This window comes from Fukomys damarensis, unplaced genomic scaffold, assembly GCF_012274545.1.
Source record: "Fukomys damarensis isolate Sample0158 unplaced genomic scaffold, DMR_v1.0_HiC HiC_scaffold_23, whole genome shotgun sequence".
In the NCBI taxonomy this organism is placed as follows: domain Eukaryota; kingdom Metazoa; phylum Chordata; class Mammalia; order Rodentia; family Bathyergidae; genus Fukomys; species Fukomys damarensis.
Window position 1 is genome coordinate 9754161 of NW_022900935.1, and position 5342 is coordinate 9759502.

A 5342-nucleotide genomic window follows, 5' to 3' on the forward strand; every position below is an offset into this window, starting at 1 on the left:
CCTCGGCGCACCCCCACCCGCTTCCTGCCTCGGCCGCTGTGCCCCGGCCGGGCTGCTCCCTGCATCCCGTTCCTTCCTTCCTTCATTCTTTCAGGCCATTCGCATTCCTCGAGCGCCTGCGACGTGCCCTGCACAAGGCCTCTGCGACCTTCTGAGAGTGGCCTCAGGCCCTGGTCTCTCCCTCCTACGCCCCTCCCCATCTCTCCTCTGTGAAGGCCTGTTCCACTCAGAGTTTAGTATTTAATTGTTCTCTGATCTCCTGTTGGGGGGGTCAGTCGGTGGCAAGGTCAAGGGGTCTGTGTGTGACTTGAGATCAGGGGTCAGCCGACCCGAATTGGGGTTCAGCCAGTCTGTGGCAGAGTTTGAGGATAATTGTGGGTAGAAGTTGGCAGTAGTCGCTCTGTGGTCCGGCTGAAATGGGCAGGGACAGTGGGCAGTCAGAATCGGGGTAAGTAGGTCACCTTGACATCAGGATTTGCGGATTGCCTCTGACAAGCCAGACAAAGAGGGGCAGTTCTCTGTAGCCCACAGAGATCGAGTTTACAGCCTCCCCTGGCCATTCTGTGCCGCTGATACCCAAGCTGTGGAGATGCCTTTCCATCTGGGACACCCCCTGACCTCTCCTTGTGCTAGGTGCTGCAGGCAGAAGTCCGCATTGGCCCTGACTGCTGTTAAAGTCACTCAAAGAAGGCGCAGAAATATGTGGCTTAGAGAAAGGTACGGCGTCTGCTCAGGGACATATAGGAGATTAATGGTCAAGACAAGACTGGAGCCCAAGCCTCAGGACCTTTCAGGATGCCATCCCTACCCTGAACAGGGATTGTAATTCCCATTTTAGGGATGGGCCTCATCTACAACCCTGGGGGTGTGGGTAGGGGACTGCACAGCTCCCCACGATGAGGCTCTGGAAAGCGCTGTCTCCTCCTCCTTGCCCACCCAGCACCCTCCCTTTTACCCAAGTGAGGAGCAAATGGAAGCAGGGAGGGAGAGAAGACAGGGAACTGCTGGGGAAAGCTTAGCGGGGCTCTCACAGAAACATATGGAACTCATTACCCTAAATCAAGGTGGTCGCTGGCCAGCTGGCAGTTGGTGGGTTTGGGACTAAAAAGTGTGTGTTGTGTGGCAGTGTGGCAATGAGGGGACTCAGCTCTGCACCCTCCCCAGAATAACCCTCCTACTCAGTGGTCATGTTCTTGCTAAACTTTGTTTTGTTTCCAGGCTGTGCCATTTATGGCGCCCAAAAAGGGTCTCAGGACATGCTAGGGTACTGAGCCTCTGTAAGGTATTCAGGAAAGGGATGAGGACGTGGGATGGTCAGGAGAGATACATACATTCTCCTTAACCTGTCCTCTTTCTCCCACATCGGGGGATCAGAGACCGGTGGGTCTTACAGTCTGTGCAGATGTGTGAAGGGCTGAGCTATGGTTTATGATCTAGGGTTCATCCAGGTAAGCCCCAACGGGCCTTTGTGTTGGTCCACACCCTGAGAATCACATTGTCCAGTGCAGATTCAACTTCTATACAAGACAGGCATTTTTGGAGGCCCTTTGCTAGTATGCAGCTGTCTATACAGTAACAGCTGATTTCACCCCTGCGAGATTCACAGATAGTAGATGACCTAATGGGTCACCTTGGAGTAAGTGTCACAACACGAGGAGACATCTACATCCAGTGCCCTTACTGTACAGACAGGGGGTGAAGCTTAGTGATAGCGTTTGTCTAACTTGTGCAAGGCCGGGAGTTTGATTCCCCAGTACCATCAAGGAAAAAGAAAAAAAAATCTACTGAAGACTTCGTACAAACTTACACGTCCTACAGAACTACAGAACAGGCCTCTCCCAGCCGCAGCAAGTTCCCTGGTGCTTTCTCCGTGGGAGTCTGGGAATCACTCTGGTTGGGATCCCAGCTTTGTCATTTATCAGCTGTACCATCACAGGTGAGTTATTTATCCTCTCTGAGCCGCTTGTGACTGATATGTTGATCAGACTAGAAGACATTTGCAAAGAGGCTGGCACTTGGGTGGCACTTGGGCGACTCCCACCTGGGAGTTTGCTGGGCTTGGTGTCAGATTCCTAGCATAATTCCCTCCTGTCTTTCCAGGATGGCAGTGCTGTGGGCAGACTGCAATCATGGCATTTCAGGACTGCCAGCCCGTGAGTGTCCTGCCTTAAGGAAGAACGGTTCAGAGAGGAAATGCAGGCCTCTGACCCAGCACCTCCACTCCTAGGCTCTGCCACTTTGGACAAGCTCCTTTACCTCTCAGAGCCTCAAGCTCCTCCCTGTGACTCTGTGGGAGCCCCAAAACCTGTCCTCAGAAACTCGGTGAGGATTCAGGAAGGAACTGAATGTAAAGCACTCACAGGCTTGCCAGGGCACAGCCTGTACTCAAGAAATGATAGCTTGCGTTACTGTCCCCATTTCACAGATGGAGAAACCAATGCAGGCAGCAGAGAACTGACTTGAACAAGGGCAAGTGGAAAGAATCCTTCATATACCTGGAGATAAAAAGTCATATTTTGGGGCTCAGGGTGTGCACAAGAACCTGGATTCAATCCCCAGCACCAAAAACAAATAAGGGAAAACCCCCGATCTTCATACTGCCCATCAGTGCCTAGCTATTATTTTTTCATTATTGGGATCTGAAAGGATTTTCATGAAAAGTGTGATCTCAGCTGGCGGAGAGACAGCGCATCAGGCCCTGTGAGTCTGTCCAGGCCCAGCTTGACCAGAGCCTGCCCTCTGTGGAAGACAGCAGGAGTTGGGGGGAATGGAAATACAACCTAGTGAGCAAAAAAGGCCCAGAAGCTGGAGGTGACAGGGTCCTGGGTGAGAGCAGCAGCTCTGTGGTCAGACAGATCCTGTCTGTGCCATTGCTTAGCTGTGTGGAAAGCTACACACCACCACTGGGTGTGCGCGCCGTCTCTCTCACACACCCTGGGTGTAAGTTATACAACCCAGCAGAGCCAGACTTCCTGGCATGGGTGAGCTGCCCCTGCTCACAGCTGGTAGCCTTTGTCATTTCGTCAGGAGGCAGTCACCTGCCTCTTTACCGTCACCTTTGTGTGTAAAACGTGTACACCTTTGACTGAACAAGCAGTGGACCATACAGGTAGTGAAATACCCACGTGTTCCCAAACTCTTCCACTTAACCACCAGTGTGAACTTGGACACAAGGCTTAATTTCTTTTGTCTTTGGTCTCTACATTGTAAAATGGGGGCAATAGTAATCTGTCCCACAGACAGTGGTGGTGAGGATTAGTTACCATATGGAACTCTTAGATTAGTGCTTGGCACTGTACACCCCCTTGCACCCATGCAAAAGCTAGTTTATTCATTTTCTCAGCCTGCCAAGAAACATCTGTTCTCATGCATTCCATAGCCATCTGTATCTTCATATAAAATCACGATGGCTTTTTATTTTATTTTATTTTTAGTAAAATTGCCATATCAGGAAAAGGTACCAGATTTTTATCACATGGCTTTTTGAGACCTGGCATGGATCCAGCTTCACACACAGTCACACATGAGCCTGCGTGAACACACATGCCCTTGGACACAACACACTCTGAGAGGCCATGCCACGCTGGGCTGCTTCCCAAATGGGCTGAAACAAGTCCTCTTACGTGAAGCACTGCTTGCCAGTCTCTGACCCTTGGCCTGCTCCCTGGAGGGAGGCAGGAAGGGGGAAGCCTCCCCGCCTCCCATGATAGCAGTAGCCCTGTATTCATGGCAGAACAGCCCCAGGAGGAAGTCCTGGCCCCAGCTGCAAGCCTGAGAGGCTCAGCCTTGGTTGTGTCCCATCCTTGCTGTGCAACCCCAGACACACAGCTTCACCTCTCTGAGACTCGGCTTCCTCATTTCTCAGAGGGTCTCCCGACTTGTACCTTTCGGGGTTCTGAGGATTAGAGGGGTGTAGAAAGTGCCTGGTCCCATAAATAGAAGCTCTTAGAATCCTGGCTCATTTTGCAATTCAGTAAAAAATAATCATCTTTTATGTATTATTGAATAAATTGGGTCTATGATCTATGTACCTTACATAATTAATATACTTTATTGGTTTTTAACATCTCTATTGAGCTATTAAAAGGTGGTTTTTTATCCCCTAAACTTATTTTTTTCACATTTTACAATGTTTGGGCAAGTCACTGAAGCCCAGTGAGCCTTATTTTTTCCTTTTCTCTAACTAGGGAAGGGAAAAAAAAAACCTTCCTTCCAAGGTTATTTTGAGAATTCAATAAGATGTTGTACGTAGAAGTGTTAAGCAGGTGAGAGATCATTTTTTCCCCCTACCTCCTTTCCTCTCACTAGGTAAAACTTTTTTTTTTTTTTTTTAGTTTTTTGAGACAGGGTCTCACTATAGTTGAGACTGACCTGGAGCTCAGGCTGGTCTCGAACTCATAGCAATCCTCCTACCTCAGCCTCCCGAGTGCTGGGATTACAGGCGTGCGCCATGGCACCCGGCTTAGGTCAAACTTCTTAAGATATGAGGAAGGCCAGGCATGGTGGCACATGCCTGTAATCCCAGCACACAGGAGGCTGAGGCAAGAAGCTCATAGCAACTTTGAGGCCAACCTGGACCAGCCTGGACATACCAAGACCCTGTCTCAAAAAGAAAAAAAAAAAAAAAAGGAAAGAGTTTTATTTACCTCTATATCAAAAAGGAAAGAGTTTTATTTACCTCTATATCATCAGCATTGAATGCATAGTAATAAATCTAAGAATAGTGGTCATAGCCAGTCTCAGTGACACACATCTATAATCTCAGCTATTTGGAAGGTTGAGGCAGGAAGACCACAAGTGTGAAACACGTTGGGTAAACTAACAAGACCTTGTCTCAAAAGTCAAAATAAGGGGCTGGGGATTTGGCTCAGTAGTTCCACCGCCTGCCTCCCAAGCACAGGGGCCCAAGTTTGATCCCCGGTATCGAAAAATAAAAATAGGGGCCAGGGATTTAGCTCAGTGGTACTGCCACCTGCCTCACAAGTGGAAGGTCCCGAGTTCGATTCCCGGTACCAAAAACAAAAGCCAAAATGAAAATCAAAATAAAAAGGGGTGGGAGGGTATGGACTGGTGGTAAAGCACCCTGATTCCATCCTTAGCACCACAAACATAAGAACTTAATAACGGGGATGGTAATAAGAACTCCCTTTGCTGAACATTTACCCTGTGCCAAGCTCTGTGCTGAGTGCCTCGTAATGGAGCAATGAGTAATAAACATTTGAGAGATTTTTGGTCCTCTCTGCTGCTGATGTAAGCATGAAGAAATTGTTTTACTTTTCCCTTAGGCAAATTCTCTATTCCATACTCCAGACAAAATTATTTTGTTCTTGGGCCTTAGGCAT

General features: G+C 48.9%; 1 long non-coding RNA gene across 1 annotated transcript; it reads left to right on the plus strand.

Moving 5' to 3' along the window:
* Positions 1-248: 248 nt before the first annotated feature.
* On the plus strand, positions 249-3926 carry LOC117287367. Its single transcript, XR_004518690.1, has 3 exons — positions 249-1936; positions 2101-2322; positions 2426-3926. It is a non-coding gene; the product is annotated as an uncharacterized LOC117287367 (long non-coding RNA).
* Positions 3927-5342: the final 1416 nt, after the last annotated feature.